This window comes from Arachis hypogaea, chromosome 6, assembly GCF_003086295.3.
Source record: "Arachis hypogaea cultivar Tifrunner chromosome 6, arahy.Tifrunner.gnm2.J5K5, whole genome shotgun sequence".
NCBI lineage: Eukaryota > Viridiplantae > Streptophyta > Magnoliopsida > Fabales > Fabaceae > Arachis > Arachis hypogaea.
The window spans coordinates 60,912,173-60,930,686 of NC_092041.1; the positions used below are offsets into that span (position 1 = coordinate 60,912,173).

General features: G+C 40.7%; 1 non-coding gene across 1 annotated transcript; it reads left to right on the plus strand.

Annotated features, from left to right (window-relative positions):
• The first annotated feature begins 18,088 nt into the window (after positions 1-18,088).
• LOC112699573 (small nucleolar RNA R71) lies at positions 18,089-18,196 on the plus strand. The gene has a single exon (XR_003152520.1). It is a non-coding gene; the product is annotated as a small nucleolar RNA R71 (small nucleolar RNA).
• Positions 18,197-18,514: the final 318 nt, after the last annotated feature.

Sequence of the window (18,514 nt, forward strand, 5' to 3'; positions counted from 1 at the left end):
GCGACCAACCCTAAATAGACTAGCAGCTATAGTCTCAACCCCAAACCTCTGTATGAAGTTCCCTACCACAAAGGGAATCGCTACCCTAAAAGGCGACCAAAAACTGGCACGGCGATGCTATAACGAAAGCCTGAGCCTAAAAGGGAAAGAGGTCAATACAATAGAACTCGGACGAGTTCAAGCCCGAGAAGACCTTCGGCCACAACCTGAGGGCGAAACCGAAAAAGTCCAGATCGGGAACACGCCTGAAAAAATAACAAACGTAGGAGCAAACCTCGAAGCAGGCCTAAAGGAGGAACTCATAACCCTCTTAAGGGAGAATTCCGACCTCTTCGCCTGGAAAGCCTCCGACATGCCAGGCATAAGCCCCGACCTAATGTGCCATAAGCTATCAGTGTACCCGGGATCCCGACCTGTCCAACAAAGACGCAGGAAGGTCGGGCCCGAACGCATGCAAGCAATAGAAGAACAAGTACAAGCACTACTAGATGCATGGTTCATTACGGAAGTAAAATACCCCCTATGGCTCGCGAACGTGGTCCTGGTAAAAAAGCCCAATGGAAAATGGAGGATGTGCGTCGACTACACAGATCTCAACAAAGCCTGCCCCAAAGATCCATATCCACTACCAAATATCGACGCCTTAGTAGACGCAGCCTCAGGCTACAGATATCTCTCCTTCATGGATGCATACTCGGGATACAATCAAATCCCGATGTACGGGCCCGACCAAAAAAAGACCTCGTTCATAACCCCAAGGGCAAACTACTGCTACGTAGTAATGCCCTTCGGGCTGAAGAACGCAGGGGCAACCTACCAGAGGCTAATGAATAAAGTGTTCTCAGAGCACATCGGACTACAGCTAGAGGTGTATGTCGACGACATGCTGGTAAAGACACAAGAAGACAGAAACTTGGTGCCCGACCTCACCAGTGTCTTCGACACCCTCAGGAAGCACAACATGAGACTCAACCCGACAAAGTGCACCTTCGCCGCACAAGCCGGAAAGTTCTTAGGCTTCATGCTGACTCAAAGAGGCATCGAAGCAAACCCGGATAAATGCCAAGCAATACTCAATATGAAGAGCCCGACGTGTGTCAAAGAAGTACAACAACTGAATGGAAGGCTAGCCGCCCTATCAAGATTCTTGGCAGGATCAGCGATAAAATCACTACCTCTCTACTCACTCCTAAAGAAAGGGAAACCCTTCGCGTGGACCCCGGAGTGCGAAAAAGCCTTCCAAGAATTCAAGGAATTCCTCGGGCAGCCACCAATCCTAACCCGACCTTTAAAAGGGGAAGAGCTCGTACTATACCTCTCGGTCGGACATCGGGCAGTTGCTTCAGCATTAATATGAGAAAATGACCAAGGACAACACCCCATATACTTTATAAGCAAGGTACTACAAGGGGCCGAGTTAAACTATCAGAAAATAGAAAAATTCGCCTACGCCCTAGTATTCACAGCCCGAAGGCTCCGTCCCTACTTTCAAGCCCACACCATCAAGGTCCGGACAAACCAACCCATGAGACACATCCTACAAAAAACAGACATGGCAGGACGAATCCTACAATGGGCGGTGGAATTGTCCGAGTTCGACCTCCATTATGAAGCTCGGACTGCCATAAAATCCCAGTATCTAGCCGACTTCATCGCAGAATACACTGAGACCCCTGGAACTCCACTCTCATGGAACCTGTATGTCGACGGGTCCTCAAATAAAACAGGAAGCGGAGCCGGGGTTATACTTGAAAGCGACCAAGGAACACGGATAGAACTATCCCTAAAATTCGAGTTCCAGGCTTCGAACAACCAAGCCGAGTACGAGGCCCTACTAGCAGGTCTAAAGCTAGCCGAAGAGGTCGGAGCCCAGAGAATCACAATCTTCAGCGACTCCCAGGTCATCACATCACAAGTAAATGGAAGCTACCAGGCCAAAGACCCAACTATGAAAAAATACCTGGACCAAACACAGGCACAATTACGCCACTTTTCAGAAGTACAGATCCAGCACATACCTCGGGAACGAAATGCCCGGGCAGACGCCCTCTCAAAGCTTGCTAGCACCAAACCCGGAGGCAACAACAGAAGTCTCCTCCAAGAAACCTTACAATCTCCCTCCGTATTAAGAGAGGAAGAAATACTAAATATATCCGACCAACAACAAGGATGGATGACCCCCATACTCAACTACCTGAAGTCGGGAACTCTCCCCGCCGAAAGAAAAGAAGCTAAAAGGCTTACAAAGGACGCCCAGAATTATACATTAATTCACGGCGTATTATACAGAAGAGGATTCTCAAACCCCCTCCTTAGGTGCGTTCCGACCTCGGAAACAAAAAGCGTCCTCGAAGAAGTCCACGAAGGCATGTGTGGGAACCACCTCGGAGCTCGGGCACTATCCAAAAAAGTAGTCAGAGCCGGGTTCTACTTGCCGACCTTGCAAAGAGACGCAACGGAGTATGTGAAAATATGTCCCCCCTGCCAAAAACACGCCAATTTTCACAAGGCACCGCCCGAAGACCTTATCAGCATCACTGCGCCATGGCCCTTCGCAAAATGGGGACTCGACCTACTCGGCCCGTTTCCCCAAGGACCGGGGCAAGTCAAATACCTCATAGTAGGGGTCGACTACTTCACAAAGTGGATCGAAGCTGAACCCTTAGCCACTATTACGGCTCAGAAAAGCCGTAAATTCCTATACAAAAACATTGTCACGAGGTTCGGAGTCCCCTACTCCATCACAACAGACAATGGAACACAGTTCACGGACACAAGTTTCCAGAACTTGGTGGCCGAACTAAAAATCAAACAGCAATTCACATCGGTCGAGCACCCACAAGCCAATGGACAAGCAGAGGCCGCAAATAAAGTCATCCTGGCCGGGTTAAAAAGAAGACTCCAAGAGGCCAAAGGGGCATGGGCCGAAGAACTCCCCCAGGTACTATGGGCATATCGGACAACCCCGCACTCTACAACGGGAGAATCCCCATTCCGACTAGCTTACGGGATGGAGGCAATGATTCCTATCGAAATAGATGAAGGGTCGCCCAGAGTCATCTTCTACAACGAAGGAGGCAATTCTCAGGCACAAAGGGAAGAACTCGACCTCCTCCCCGAGGTCCGAGAAAGAGCCCGAATCCGAGAAGAAGCCTTAAAACGGCGAACGGCCCTCAGATACAATCAAAAGGTAATAAAGCGAAGTTTCTCCATTCACGACCTGATTCTAATCCGAAATGACATCAGAACACAAAAGTCGGGAGAAGGAAAGCTAGCCGCAAATTGGAAAGGGCCCTACAAGGTAACAGAAGTCTTAGGGACAGGCTACTACAAAATATCCGACCTAGAAGGCAATGAGCTGCCCAGGGCCTGGCACGCCTGTAATCTAAGACGATACTACAGCTAGAAAAACTTAACCCGAGGTGTACTCTTTTTCCCTACAAGGGTTTTTTAATGAGACACCCGGTTAAGTAGGACACCCGACCTAGTCAGAGGGTAAACACTCTGTAAATATTCTTTCTTTTTTTTTAATACTAATCAAATTTCTCTATTTTCTTTTCTTCTTCCTCATGATAAAGCAAATCCTAAAGAAAGTACCCCACCAAGGCGCATTAATTTATGCTCGGCAAAACGCAAAAAATCATTTGCCAAGAGACCATACAAGGTCGGCAAAGATAAAGTGACGAGGTTCAAATTAATGTGAGAAGTTATAAAAGTAACTCTGAAAAGGCTCAAAAGGCCAAATAAAAAGAGATTACAAAAATAACTTAGAAGGACGACTAAACGACAAAGGTCGGACCCACAAGTTATAAAGTAACTCTGAAATGGCTCGAAAAGCCAAACAAAAAAGAGATTACAAAAATAACTTAAAAAGGCCGACCAGCGACAAAGTCGGACCCAACAAAAAGGAGGTACTTGAGCGCCCGAGGTCCGAGCTTAAAGCTCGGATCCAAGAAAGAAAGCCTTAAAACGGCAAGAACCAAGATTTCGAAAAACGCTTACTAAAAAGTTGCTCTACAAAGGCAACTAAAAAGTACAAGCGAAAAGAACGAAATCAAAGGAAGTTTCAAAACGCTAGCTAAAAAGTTGTTAACCAAAAACAACTAAAAAGCACAAAAGCGGAAACCAAAGGAAGTCTCAAAACGCTAGCTAAAAAGTTGTTAACCAAAAACAACTAAAAAGCACAAAAGCGGAAATCAAAGGAAGTCTCAAAACGCTAGCTAAAAAGTTGTTAACCAAAAACAACTAAAAAGCACAAAAGCGGAAACCAAAGGAAGTCTCAAAACGCTAGCTAAAAAGTTGTTAACCAAAAACAACTAAAAAGCACAAAAGCGGAAACCAAAGGAAGTCTCAAAACGCTAGCTAAAAAGTTGTTAACCAAAAACAACTAAAAAGCACAAAAGCGGAAACCAAAGGAAGTCTCAAAACGCTAGCTAAAAAGTTGTTAACAAAAAACAACTAAAAAGCACAAAAGCGGAAACCAAAGGAAATCTCAGAACGCTAGCTAAAAAGTTGTTAACCAAAAAACAACTAAAAAGCACAAAAGCGGAAACCAAAGGTCAAAACGCTAGCTAAAAAGTTGTTGACCGAAAACAACTGAAAAGCACAAAAGCGGAAACCAAAGGAAGTCTCAAAACGCTAGCTAAAACGTTGTTAACCAAAAACAACTAAAAAGCACAAAAGCGGAAACCAAAGGAAGTCTCAAAACGCTAGCTAAAAAGTTGTTAACCAAAAACAACTAAAAAGCACAAAAGCGGAAACCAAAGGAAATCTCAGAACGCTAGCTAAAAAGTTGTTAACCAAAAAACAACTAAAAAGCACAAAAGCGGAAACCAAAGGTCAAAACGCTAGCTAAAAAGTTGTTGACCGAAAACAACTGAAAAGCACAAAGGCGGAAACCGAAGGTCAAAACGCGAACAAAACACCGCATAATAAAGTTACTGCAAGTAGCTACATAAAGCGAAAGGTGTCCAAAAAAGCGTTCACAGAAGTCATCCAACAAAAAGCCCACAGGCCGGGCAAACCACTAAAAAGATTACAGGGGATCAAGGTCCTTTCCAGACTCCACATCAACAGCAGGCTCCGGAGGAAACATAGATATCGGGACCGCATCGACAGCAACGTCATCCCGATTCGAAGCTTCCACACTAGATCTATTCCCTACCAAAGGGGAAGTCGGGTTCCCAACCGGAACTTTGGGGTCGGACATCGGGACCTCATCCTCAGCAGGAGCAGGAACAATCTGGCCATCCACAACGACGTTATCCGTACTGAACAAGCTCAGATCTAGGTCGGGAGCAAGAACTCAGACCTGAGCCTTCAAATTCTCGAACATGGCATCCATGCCCTTGGCCACATGACCTTCCAGCTCGTAAAACTTGTCCTGGGCAGATTGCAACTCCTCCCTTGTCTCCACAAGCTCGGCATATAGCTTGGTATAATTCTCCGTGGCCGCCTTCGCCATCTCCTCAGATGTCTTCGCTGCCGCCACAGCCGTGGTAGCTTTAGTTTTCTCTTTCTCCAAGGAGGCCTCCAGCTCAGCAATCCGGGCAGCCTTCAGTTGACTAATCTTATCAAGCTCGGAACGAGCCTTATCAAGTCGAGAGCTGGTCGCACCAATGGGGGATTTCTTGAACTCCCGGGCAATAGCGGCATGAAGACTAGCCATCCGGACACAGCTCCGCGCCATATATTGAAAATGATGCTCCATAGACGCATCATCAGTAGAAATGAAAGTCTGAGGGAGGATGTGCTGCTCAATCCAACCAAGAGCATCGAAGTCCTTATCATTGAAACAGGCAAGCTCTTGAGAGGTCTTCTGCTTCTTGGGAGGAGGACCCGAGAACGGAGGAGGAGAAGAAGTAGCAGAGGTCGGAGGATCCTGGCTTATAGCTCGGAACTGAGGAGTCGGAATAGTCTTCGACCGAGTCTGAACACCCACGGTAGTCTTCTGCGGAGAAGATCGGGCAGAAGCATCCCCGGCCTCGAGATTTCGAGCAGCCACCGACTTCTTCGTCCGACGACGAAATTTCATGGAATCCGCCTGAGAAGACATCTCTGCAAAGAAATAAAAGGGATTACCACAACAGAAATTCCACTAAAAATAAAAACACAAAGGAAAGGTCGGAATCTCAAAGAGGTCGGGAACTACCTAACTCGGAACGGAGAAGGCTTGGATCTCCCAACATTTTCTTCGTATCCAAGTGAGGTGCCCGACCCCATAAACTGCTTACCACACCCACAAAAGCCTGCTCCACCTCATCTAGACTCTCAAACGTATACTTAACAGACACTACATTCTCCTGCCAACAAAGAGGAAAAGAAGGCTCCCCACTCTCATCTAGAAAGAAAGGTCGGACGTCCCCAGTAGCCCGGACCTTGAAATAATAGTTCTTAAAATCGTGAAAAGACTCATCATACAGGGTACAGAACTTCCTCCCCAGGTTAGCCCTAAAAGAGACCCAAGACACCTTCCCCCCACCCGAACCCGGCTTCGTTAACACAAACAAATAGGAAAAAAGAGAAATAGAGGGAGGGACACCCAAAAACTGGCACAAAAGTTGGAACAGCTTTAAAAATGCCCAGGAATTTGGATGGAGCTGCGTAGGGGCAAGGTTACAGGACCACAACACCTCGGACTCCAGGTCAGTAAAAGGAAGTCGGACACCCAGCTTAGAGAAAAAACAATCATAGGCGTAAAAGAAGAGCTTCTCGGAACTGTCTAAAGGCGGGAAGCAAACTCTCTCCTCAGAATCCGGGGCTACTAACTCATAATCCCTCTCAGACTCCCTATCCTCACATATGCTACATTGCCTACGAAACCTAGCTAAATACTCAGTATCTACCACAGAAGGGACTCTTAAAGGAACAGGATCTACCCAACCAAGACCACTCGGAATCTTGGTCGACATTGCTTGAAGAACCTTTCGAGACATAAAAATCTTGCCTACAAAGAAGAATACAAACAGCAAGGCAAAAATCACATAAAAGCAAAACAGCAAAAGCCCATTCAGCAAAGCAAGAAAACAAAAAGTTCTTTCAGAAGAAAATGCAGCCAACTCGGAAACAAAATACCAAAGAGAAAAGAGCCCCTCCACATACAAAATAACCAAAGCAATGGCGGCGCCTCTTTTCGGGGCAACCCAGGCATAGAAGAAAAAGAAACAGAAGCATATGTGTGCAAAGAAAATGAAGACGAGAACAAACCTGGAAAAAAGGAAGAAAGGCGACAAGCTCCGATGCAAGGAGAACGAAAACGGCGGCGCGGAGGAAACCCCGGAAAGACGCACAGAAAAGAATCGGAGAAGAAGAAAACAAAGAAGGAGCGGCGCTCGAAGAAGAGGTGGCGAAAACTCAGAAAAATGAAAAGGGAACAGAATAAACGAAGAAAATGAGGAAAGGGGCAAATAAATAATGCCTTCACAGAGCCCGAACGGAAATCGAGGAGAAACGATAACAAGAAATAAATGCTGAAACGGCCATTTTCAAATTTTGAAAAAACTACTATGCCCGAGCTCAACCTCTCAAAAAGGACGAACTCGGGCAGGGGCACTGTTCATACCCTGACCGAGCTCCCCAAAACCGGTCAAGATCATAGAAGGCCCGACCTCGTCCCAAGGCCCAAGCCTGAGGTCGGACCTCAGACAAATAGGCTAAGAAGGCCCATCAAAAGGAACGAAGCCCAAAACCTAAAGGCCGAAAAGGCCTGGGAAAGGCGGTTCCGCAAAGATAGAGATAAAACTCCCAAAAGATAAGATAAGATAAGAATATCTTATCCAGGGAAGATCACGACCAACTACTATAAATACACTGGAGCACCCAGGTATAACTCATACTCTAATTCTACTAAATATCTGCTTGGACCCATGCTAACTTAAGCATCGGAGTGTCATTGCAGGTACAACCACCAGCCGCTCGGCTTATCAAGCTCGGGTCACAGAACCCTCACCTCGGGTCTTGCCAGACAACCGAGCTACGCGTTTCAGGTAACCCTCGGAACACCCCTCATAGCCAATAAGCATACACTTCATTGCAATTCCTCGTGAGACGACCCGGAGTCTAAATACTTCGCTTAATTTTCATTGGGGTTTATACATGTGACAACCAATATTTTTGATGTGGAAATTGTTTGTTGGTTTAGAACTATGCTTACAACGAAGTAATTCTTTCTATAAGAATAAAATCTAGACCGACACTCAAAACATCATCATCAAAATGGCGCCGTTGTCGGGGAGTTACAATGGTGTTATATTATTGGTTATTGTATATATTGTGAATAGCTTTGTCTTTCGTTTGTTTGTTGATTTTTGCTAGTTGTAGGATTTAGTTTTCTTCATTTCTTGTTAGCTTTTGTTTTTATTTTCTCTTTCACTATGGATTCTCATTTTAGCTATGAGTGTGATTACAACTATGTTGTAGGAAATGGGAACTTCAATGAAGATGTGCATCAAGGAAGGGATAACCAAAGGTGGGAGGAGCCATATGCATATGATCAATCCTCATGGCAATAACCTCCACCAATGCACTATGAAGAAGAGCCATTCTATGATGCATGCCAATTCAATGGTTATGGTGAATCCCCTTGTGACTTTCAAGAATCACCACCATATGCCTATGAGCTATATCCTCAACATAGCCCTCAACCATACCCACAAGCCCCTTCTTACCAACCATCTTCATATGACCCTAATCCATATCCATCCTACCAATAACCATATGAGCCATATGAACCACATATAGAGCCACCACCATTCCAACATCAACATTTTCAAGAGCCGCCCCCTCCATATTATTGCTAAGATGAACCACCTCCAATGTATGAAAAATTCTAACCACAAGATGAATACCGCTTTCCACCACAACCTCCCATGGGAGAATATTCATGCCCTCCAATCCAAGAGTCATATGATCCTACCCACGATATCCAAGAAGAACAAGAGTCAAGGGATTGTTTCAAGGAGACATTGGATCAATTTCAAGCAACCATGGAGTGTTTTGTGCAACAAATGGAAAGAATGGAAAATATTGAACCACCACAACCCTACCAAGAAGAACCACCTTCCGACCATAATATCTTTCCCTCAAATGATGAACCCTCTCTTCCACCATCACCTTCTGATGAAGCCTTTAGGCTAGAACTAAGGGATCTTGAATCTCATATCTTAAGGCAACACGAGGAGGATGAAAAGAGATTTGAGGAGTTAAGAGCAAAAACGGCTATCATGGTAAAAGCCATTAGCAACATCGTCTCATCCCGCCTAAGCCTATATGATCAAGGCACTTCCATTATGGAATGTGGAGAAGCAACCAAGGAGCTTAGCGAGGGAGTGAACTTAAAGCTCCAAGGTGAAGAAGAGGAGTTAAAGCAAGAAATGCAACAAGAGGAGGAGGTAGGGATTATTGAACAAGGGGAAGAAGTGGTTGAAGACTTATGAGATGCGGAACCTCCTTGGGAACATAGAGTTGAAGGAAATCCCTCCAAGATGATTGAAATTGATGCTAGGGAGGAAAGTGCACACCTTCCAAGGCATATTCCATATGAAGCCGTGGATGGGATAGAGCAAGCATTGAGTTCCCTTGGTGATGGAGATCAAGCACCAAGCCTTAGTGGTGAAGAATCCTTTGAACATGAAGAACCTTCCCCCATTGAATTTGATAGCAATCTGGAGGTAAATCTCTCTCATCCTCCCATTTATGATTTGTGTAAGGGAAAAGGTTTAGATAAAATTGCTGAACAAAGGATTGAAATTAAGAGATCTTGTAGAGAGGTGGAAGTCCTTAGAAAAAGGAGGATGGGAATTGAATACGCCTTGTCAAGACCCTTGGAATCACCTTTGCTTAGGTTGCCATCTACACCTTCATTTGAGTGGGTGAAACTCACTTCTATTAGCTTTATTATCCCACTTGAATATAGTTTGCTTGAGACAGATGGCCAACTTAGGATGCTTTGTGGGATGAAGCGTAAAAGAAAGATGTTTTGTGGTTGGCGTTGCAAATCAAGGCTCATTATGGTTGATGCATCAAACATGAGATATAAATGTTGGAGTAGTGCTCACCTAGCTGGGTCTAGGAGGATTGTTGGTCACTTTATAGAGAATTCACCTTGCTCACCACCCGGATGGGCTAATAATGAGAGTCAACTTCAAGACGGGTGTGAAAACAAAGTGTGGGATCCCAGATCGCACAAGGAAGACCAATTTTGGGAGCCTATGGTTTGTGAAGAACTCCATCAAAGCTTGGAGTTATTAACTTTGAATGATGAAGCACAATAGAAGTCCAAGCATTGGTGGATGTTCAAGGATGGATTCAAGCACAAGCCGTCTTGATGGAAGCTCCCCATAAGTCCAACTTAAGGACAATAAACAAAAGTGCTTGGTGGGAGACACCTCACCATGGTAACATCTTTCCCTTTTCTTCTTTGTAAATATTGGTAATTTAGATTTAATTTCATGTTTTGATTGATTTGTTAAGTTTGTTTGGGAGTCTAGTAGGTTAAATAAGGTTTTATGATGTTTTGGTAGTTGTTTGGAGGTTTGAAATGCTTGGTTTGGTGCAAGAACATAGAAAAATTTTGAAAAACAGAGCACCAACCCACACGTACGCGCCATGCATGCGTACGCGTGCCTTATGCATTCTCGACCATCCACGCGCACGCGCCATGTACGCGTACGCGTGGATCTAGAAGTTCCACCTCCAAGCTAAGGACCCGAGAGTTGTGCCAACTCTAGGCCAACTCTGGGCCAACTCTGTGCCTAAACCAGCGCGGACGCACATAGTGCGCGCCCGCGCCCCTTCACATTTCCATACCCACGCGTGAGCGCACCTGGCGCCTCAGCACCCCCTCTCCTCTCGTCCATCCGCGCGCGCGCACAGTGCGCGCACGTGTGGATTGCTCTGTTTCACCCGCCTTTTCTTCTTCTCATCTCTTTCCATTTCTTTCCCTCTCTTTTTTTCCCTTCTCTCACCCATCATCCAACACTACCAAACACCATCCATAACCATTTCTTTTAGTTGATTGTTTAATTAGTTTAATTTTTCCTTTAATTTTCTTTTTTCCATTATAAGTGTTGGATTTCTGATTTTGTTGCTAATTCTTGCTTCCTATTATTAACTGAATGTTATCTTAGCATAATTATTGTTAATTATTATTGTTGGATTTAATTATTGAGGTTGTATTTTGTCAATTGGTTTCGGGTTCTTAATGCTTAATGTTTTTTAAAACCAAGTATATGTTACATTGCCTTCATACATCTTAACTTCTTGAATTGCATGTTCTGGCCGCCATGCATTCATCATCCATTGTTAGGCAATTGTACATTATCATTTCATTTTTTAGGCGATACTTGTTTATGATTTACCTGTACTCATATCACCTATTTCATGCATTGAAATTGTGCGGTTGAAAAATTGGATCGAAAGCTTACCTAGTAACATGTTTTTGAGCTTTCCAAGCTTTGTGGGCCCTGCTTGCTATGTGATTGATTTTCACTTCTATATTCTTTTCTCTAAGGCCCATAGCACTCATGTGTCCACCTCTATTTCACTTAGGTGTTGCAACAACTTTAATATGTGTCATTAATTGTTGTGTGAGCTCTTATTACCATTTTGTTCACCAATTTTACTTATACATCAATCAATGTCCATTCATTATCCAATTTTACAATTGCTTGATTTTTTTTGCTTGAATGCTTTTATGCTTCTTCACTACTTGTTGGGTTGTTTTAAGCCTTCAAGTTTTTTAAAGTATCTCAAGCACACTAGAATGAGTGAAGTGCATGTTTTCTTTTGTGTAATTGTGACATAATTTTTTTTTATATATACTAGTGTGTGTGTGTTCCAAACCGTGCGTAATTTTAGAACCCACACACCTATTTTTCATCAATGTCACACTAATTCACTCACTCCATTCTAGTGGTTCTTACCTCATTCCAACAATGTACGCTTCCTAGCTTTTTTATTTTCTCATCTTACGGTGTTTATTTTGTTTTTTCATGATTGATGCACCATAAGCAAAAATGGAAGCGGAAGAAAGAATACGCAGCAACCGGTTGACCTACCAGCTGAAGGTAGCAACTAGGAGAGTCGCCGTACCCCCTTGTTCATCTTTAGATGCACCGAGGACGGTACAAACTTTTAAGTGTGGGGAGGTCGTCCGACCACTCGGCGTTTTTGGGTAACAAGTCTCTAATCCCAACACTTTTGCATTTCATTTTAGGATTTTTAGTTGCATTTTCTTGTTTTGCATATGTATATATTAAGCTTAGCCAAAATCATGATATTTTCCAAGAATTATCTATAGGGCACCCTAATTGATTGAAAAAAAAAAATTTTTTAAGAACTTGCTTGAATTATACAATTGTGGATCATGTTTTTGAGCTAAGAACACAAGCATGTGAGATTTGAGCCTAATTGTGTGGTTACATCATATAGCCACTTATTTTCATTCTTTTGTGCGTTGTTCTCTTCCTATGATTGTAATCTTTGATCTGTTTAATTCTTTATGTCCATTATTTGTGTATACATGCATTTATATGATTGAGGCCATTGTTCAAATAGCTCACTTACCCAAATAGCCTACCTTTTATCTTCCATTGTTAACCAATTTTGAGCCTATGCCTAACCCATTTGTTCTTAATGTTAGCACATTACAAGCCTTAAGTGAAAAACAATAAATGTCCATTGTTTGGATCTTTGATTAGCTTAAGCTAGTGAGAGTGCTTATCATTCAAGTTTGGGAGAGTTGGGAACAGTGGGTATAGATAAAAGTGTGTTTACATCTTTGTTGAAAAATCTTGGAAATTGGGTACATACTCATGTATTAATCAAATGTGAAACCATATGCATTGGTACTTGTATATATACTTGATTAAAAAAAATTTAATATAGAAAAAGAAAGAAAAAGAATTACAATAAAAAGGGGACAAAATACCCCAAGGTGAAGTTCAATAATAACCAATGCATATGTGTGGTGATCAAGAAGGAATGCATGAGTGTGTGAAAAAGTGAAGAATAGGTAGTTAGGTTTGTTTAAAATTGTATAGGTTGTCATAGGTTAGGTGGGAAGTTTAAGTTAATCAAAGATTCAAATTTCTAGCTCACTTGACCATATGCATCCTACCTTGACCCTAGCCCCATTACAACCTATGGAAAAGTCCTCATGATATTTGTATGCACGCATAAAGTAATTGTTGATTGTTAGATAAAATACAAATCTTGGAAAGCATGATTAGGGGAGAATGGAGTGAATCAACCCCATACACTTGAGTGCCTAGGGCGGATACACATCCGGTAAGGGTTCGATCGCTCAAGTACATGTTTCCACCCTTAATCATCTTTTCTTGCAAGTTTGTAAAATCTTTCATTGATTCAATTCAATTGTGGGTTGATTTGATTGCTATTGCTTTAGCCCTTATACTTATATATGTATTCTTGGAAATTGACATGTTTTGACCAAGTGGATGCATTCATGTAGATAGATTGCATATTGATAGATTGCATTAGTAGTTTGCATTGAATAAATGTGATACCCTTTGCTTCTTTCTTGATTTTAGCATGAGGACATGCTTAGTTTAAGTGTGGGGAGATTTGATAAACCCCGATTTCGTGGTTTATTTTGTCCTTATTTTGGGGGATTTATCCACTTTTTCCCACATTTATTCAATGAAATAGCATGGTTTTGTAATTCTCCCTTGAATTGTGCTTAAATGTAAAAACGTGCTTTTTAGGCCTTAAATTGGTGATTTTAATTCACTTTAATCCCATTCGATGCCTTGATGTGTTTGTTAAGTAATTTCAGGTCCATAAGGCAAGTATTGGATGGAAGAAATGAAGAGAAAAGCATGCTAAGAGGAGAATGCATGAAGAAACAAAGATTTGGAATGCACCAATGGATGCGCACGCGTACAAGGTGCACACGTGCAAAAGTGGTTTTCCAAAAGGACGCGCACGCGTACATACCGCTTCCGCGTGAATGAGGATTTGCCTATCGACGCGCACGCGCACATGGCGCGCACGCGCCGATACTCTTACTTGGCCCACTTAAAGGCAAATCGCTGGGGGCAATTTCTGAGCAGCCCAGGCCCAATTCCAACTTGTTTCTGAGTGTATTTCATGCAGAATTGAAGTCCAAGCAAATGGGGAGCAATTAGTTTAGCCAACATGAGCCTTTAGTTAGTTTTCTAGAGAGAGAAGCTCCCTCTTCTATCTAGAATTAGGATTAGAATTTCTTAGATCTAGGTTTAATTCATGCTTTGATTTACTTTTCCTTTACAATTTCTTGTTCCTCTACTCTTTCTCTCTTTAATTTTGTATTTCATTCTTGTAATTGCTTACTTTTATGTTGATGCATTTTTGTTCTTCTATTTTCAATTCAATGCAATTTATGATTTATGTTCCTTTATTGTTGATTTGGGATTTGTTGTTTTTTAATTCATTGCAATTGAGTAGTGTAGATTTACATTCCTTGCAATTTTACTATGCTTTCCTTTTATGCCTACCAAGTGTTTGACAAAATGCTTGGTAGGATGTTAGAGTAGATTTTGAGCATTCTTGGCTTGGAAAGAGTGATCGGGCAATCTTGAGTCATGAAACCCAACTCATGTTGGTAATATAGAGTTGTTAGCTAGTATTGTTTCCATTGACGCTAATCTTTTGCTAGTTTAATTAGTGAGTTGATTAGGACTTATGGAAGATTATTTCCATTGACGCTAGTCTTTTGCTAGTTTAATTAGTAAGTCGATTTAGGACTTTTTGATTGAGATTAGCTAGTCTCATTAGACTTTCTCCCTATTCGTTGGAGTTGACGTAATGAGATAAATTCTTGTTTATTATTCTGACATGATTGGTTAATCTTGTTTGACATTCTCCCTATTTGTTAGAGTTAACTAAATAAGATGAATTAATCATGCATGACTAGGATAGAAAGCCTATGATCTCAATCCATTGCCATGAATGTCTCTCTTTATTACTTGCTTTCTTTAATTACTTGCTCAATTTACTTTTCTTGTCTTTTTATTTTATTGCCCCTCTCATCAACCAAAACCCCCTATACCTCTCATAGCCAATAAGCATACACTTCATTGCAATTCCTCGTGAGATGACCCGGAGTCTAAATACTTTGGTTAATTTTCATTGGTGTTTATACATGTGACAACCAATATTTTTGATGTGGGAATTGTTTGTTGGTTTAGAACTATGCTTACAACGAAGTAATTCTTTCTATAAGAAGAAAATCCAGACCGACACTCAAAACGTCATCATCAAAATGGCGCCGTCATCATCAACTGACATCCAAAGCTCCAATAAATTCCAACAAATGCAAGAACACAAAATAAAATCATACAAATTACCATAAATTAACCTAGAGTTACCAAATTCACAAATCCACAAAGGTAAAGAGTTTTCTTACCTTTCCCAATGGTGTTTGTGGAACAAACCACCAATAACCCAACCTTAGATACCACCTAATAAATCAAAAACACAAAATCTACTCAATACTCAAGTGCAAAGTTTTGAATTTCTCAAGGATGCAAAATGGAGAAGAACTTTCAAAATCTTACCAACAAAATATGAATGAAACTAACGGCACGCGAATCGGAGCACTATAGCTCAAGTTATGAGCTTGGGAAGTTAGTGATGAATAGTAACAATGGTGGAAAAGCTCTCTCCTCTTTCCTCTTTCACTTCAGCTTTGTTTTTGAGTTATGTGGTGAAATGGGGCTGAGTTAGCCTCACTTAGGTGTTTTATATGTTGGGCTTGGGCCTAACTTGGGCCCAGTCCAACCCGTGGCCCATTTGGCCCAATTACGGGCCAAACCTTTAAAATTAGCGCCCAATTTTTAACTTTAGTTATTTTTTGAAGTTTTTCTATAGTTTTTACTACTCTCCCACAGTACCAAACAGATTTAAGCCGATACTGCCGACTAATTTACTGGTACGAGTTTTTACGCAATTTTCTACAGAAAATTACATTTTCTAACTCAGAAAAAATCTACTGAGTCCAAATATCATATTTGTATTTTCTAATTAATATTATAAAATTTTTGGAACCTATTTTGGGCAATTAAATTATTTTAGTTAAGCGGTTAATTAATTGCGGTTATTACAGTTTTCTTTGTGAAAAATCTTTAATTCTTGCTTGTTTTGTAGTCAAATTTTAGAAAAACATGAAAACACTATACCAAATCCAAATATTTGATTATTTATTAAATCCTATTTGAAAACATAATAAATTTGATTAAAACCTAAGAAAATGAAATGGAAAAGAACTTAAAAATTGCTTAAGATGACGTGTCATCGTAACACCAAACTTAAGAACTTTGCTTGTCATGAAGAAAAAAGAAAGATAAACAGAGTTTAGCTTAATGAAAAAGATTTGAAAAAGCTTTTAAGATTGAAAATAAGAGTGGAATTAATGATAATCCTTATGGTTACATTCGGCTTTTCTTATCCTTCATGAATCTTGCATACATAGGATTTATGAATTTTCAAAATTTAAATTCAAATTATATTATGAGAATTCTTTTGAATTTGTTTGACTTGAAGGCAATATAGTTCTTATTTGGGTTAGAGGAGAGATCCTTGCGGGCTTTTGATTCCTAGTGTTTTGTCATAAGGCAACTCTTAAATGGACTTTCAAACAATATTCTCGAGCTAGTTGCCCCAAGTTATCAGGTGATAAAGCACCCCTCGGATCTAATTATCGAAGCCTCTCCTTGACACAGTCACACCACAAGCACATCATTAGATTTTGATCTAGACAGCGATGCCCAGAGCATGTTTGGACTTCTCAATATTTTGTCTTAAAAAAACTCTTTAAGCGGACTTTCAATTGATAATCCCCATCTAGTCGGCCAAGTTATCGAGTAATAAAGAACCTCTTGGATTTACTAGCCCAAGTCTATCCTTACAATAGACACATCACATGCACATAACTGGGCCCTAATCATTGGTGCTCAGAGCCTTAGAACATTCGATTTTTTAATCTTTACAGACTCCCTTTTTTTAATTTGAACCTGCTTTAAGTAATTGATGATTGAATTCTCATAATACTTCTTTAAATCTCCGTTCTTGAAGATTTTTTTTCTATTTCCTCAAGATTCAAGCATTTTAGAACTTTTTTTTCCAAATGTAACCACATATACTTAAGCACCTCTACTGTTTGTTTTTGAATTATTTAATTCAATCTTTTCATTAAGATATCCTCCATAGGAATAGTTACTAGAGGAACAAGCATACAAATTTTAAGTTTTTAGAGAATAGAGAAATAGAATAAGAAAAGAAAGATAGAGTATGTGAGAAAAGAAAACAGGAAGGAAAACAAAATACAAAACATAGATAAAAAAACTAAAAGCAGACAAAAAAAACTAACCACCATTAGAGAGGATTCATCTTATTATATCTTACCCAAGTTTATTCAGTTATCATCACTGCTTCTTGTGCTGGTCCATGGTGTTACCAACACTAAACTTAAGGGTTTACACCAAGCTTAGAGATTTACGTTAAACTTAAGATTGCCAGAATAATGGGTGTAAATCATGGAAAAAGCATACGTGCATGGAAAGAAAAAGGATAAGATAAAACCCTAATCAATGTGATTTTAAATTAGGGGTATTGAATTTGAAAATGTCCGGAGTCAGTTAAGGATGCTAGGTATCTTTGCATTTGTACTCCCCTGGGAACTTTATTGATTCACACGTCAGGCATGTGATCATGGTGCCTAGCGCATAATCCCCATAATATTATTTTTTTAATATAAATCAGAAGAATGGAAATATGCATGCAACAGAGGAAGAAGAAGGAGAAGAAGATGATGATGATAACTAAGTGCTCTTAACCAAAAGAAACAAGAATGCAAAAGAAGATATTAATCATGGTTGAGTTGTCTCCCAACAAGCGCTTTTCAATGTTGTGTGTTTTATTCATCTCTTTATAGTTTTCCTTCCTCAAATTGTTGGCTATAATCGCTATTGCTGCTAATACGTCTTCAGATGTTCTTTTTAGTAATGAACCTCTTACTGCTGAATCGATTATTACTTTCGAGGTTTGAAAAACTCCATCATAAAAGATGTAAATTATCAACCAATCGAATAGGGCATGATGTGGACATCCTTTGAGATATTTTTTATACCTCTCCCATGCTTCATAGAATGGTTCATTTTCTTTTTGAGAAAAAGAAGCAATGTTCTTTCTTAATCATATTACACATTCATTATCAGTAGTTATTCTATCTAACACCAATGAAAACAAGATTAAACATATCTTGTGGAATAAAGGGAGGAAATAATAAAGACAGAAGAATAAGGAAAAGAAAAAGGACGTGGAATAAAAGAAACTAAAGGATAAGGAATTTTAAACCAACTAAAGGGATGAAAAAATAAAAGAAAGTGAAATATGATCTAAATTTAGAAATGATTTAAACAAAATAAAGAATATAAAATAAAAGAGGATGAACAAAAAAAAAGAAAAATAAGAAAGGAAAAAGAAAACCTGAAAAGAAGAATAGAGAAAATAAAGG